At 39.8% G+C, this 1,179-nt stretch overlaps 1 non-coding gene across 1 annotated transcript; it reads right to left on the bottom strand.

Annotated features, from left to right (window-relative positions):
• Window positions 1-591: 591 nt before the first annotated feature.
• Window positions 592-698, bottom strand: LOC128290941 (small nucleolar RNA R71). The gene has a single exon (XR_008280720.1). It is a non-coding gene; the product is annotated as a small nucleolar RNA R71 (small nucleolar RNA).
• Between the last annotated feature and the right edge of the window lie 481 nt (window positions 699-1,179).

The following is a 1,179-nucleotide window of genomic DNA, read 5'->3' as shown; positions in this document are numbered from 1 at the left end:
TAGTTTATGACTAGAAGAAACACGTCAGGACCTCTACTTTTTGATAGTGAGATCAAAAGCACAGCACGCAGAAATCGAAGAGAGATAAAGCGAAGCCTACGATTCAAAGAGGAAGGGTAAGAGGATGATATTCAAACCACAACCGATGAGATGGCTGATAATCATAATAATAATCCGCTACCTCCTGTGCCTGTTGCGAACCCAGTAAACCAGGATCCTGCTCTTCGTACTATGTATGATTATGCTAAACCTAGTTTAACAGGAGCTGAATCGAGTATAGTTAGACCTGCTATTGTCGCAAATAATTTTGAACTGAAACCTAACATGATTCAAATGATACAACAGTTTGTTCATTTTGATGGTTTACAGGACGAGGATCCAAACAATCAATTGGCAAATTTTCTGGAGTTCTGCGACACTTTTAAGATCAATGGCGTGTCTGACGATGCCATAAGCCTTCGGTTGTTTCCATTTTCGTTGAGAAATAAGGCTAAACAGTGGTTGAACTCGTTACCACGAGGGTCAATCACTACTTGGGAACAAATGACCGAAAAATTCTTACTTAAATATTTTCCACCGGCCAAAACGGCTAAATTGAGGAATGATATCTCTTCTTTTGTGCAGATGGATCTAGAAACTCTTTATGATGCATAGGAGAGATACAAGGACCTATTGAGAAGGTGCCCTCACCATGGGTTACCTTTATGGTTACAGGTTCAGACTTTTTACAACGGTGTGAACCCCTCAACAAGGAAACTTATCGACGCAGCCGCCGATGGAACTTTAAACAACAAAACACCTGAAGAGGCTTATGAATTTATTGAAGAGATGTCACTGAATAACTATTAGTGGCAAGTCATGAGAACAAAGCCAACAAAAGTAGTCGGTATTTTCAACCTCGACGCAGTTACTATGCTATCTAACCAAGTAGAATGTTAAATAAAAAGATTGATGGTTTGTATGGTTCTACTCAAGTACATCCAGTGATGAGGTGCGATTCGAATGAAGGAGGAGTATGCACAGAATATCAATCCTTCAACCCTAGCACCGATGAGGAACAAGTTCAATATATGGGTAATAATAATTCTAGATCTCAAAATAACCCAACAGTAACACTTATAATGCAGGTTGGATGAACCCTCCCAATTTCTCATTGGGTGGCTAGGGAAATCAAAGGCT

Source organism: Gossypium arboreum, chromosome 3 (genome assembly GCF_025698485.1).
Source record: "Gossypium arboreum isolate Shixiya-1 chromosome 3, ASM2569848v2, whole genome shotgun sequence".
In the NCBI taxonomy this organism is placed as follows: domain Eukaryota; kingdom Viridiplantae; phylum Streptophyta; class Magnoliopsida; order Malvales; family Malvaceae; genus Gossypium; species Gossypium arboreum.
The sequence above is the reverse complement of the archived record's forward strand: the minus strand, read 5'-3'. Positions and strand labels throughout refer to the sequence as shown.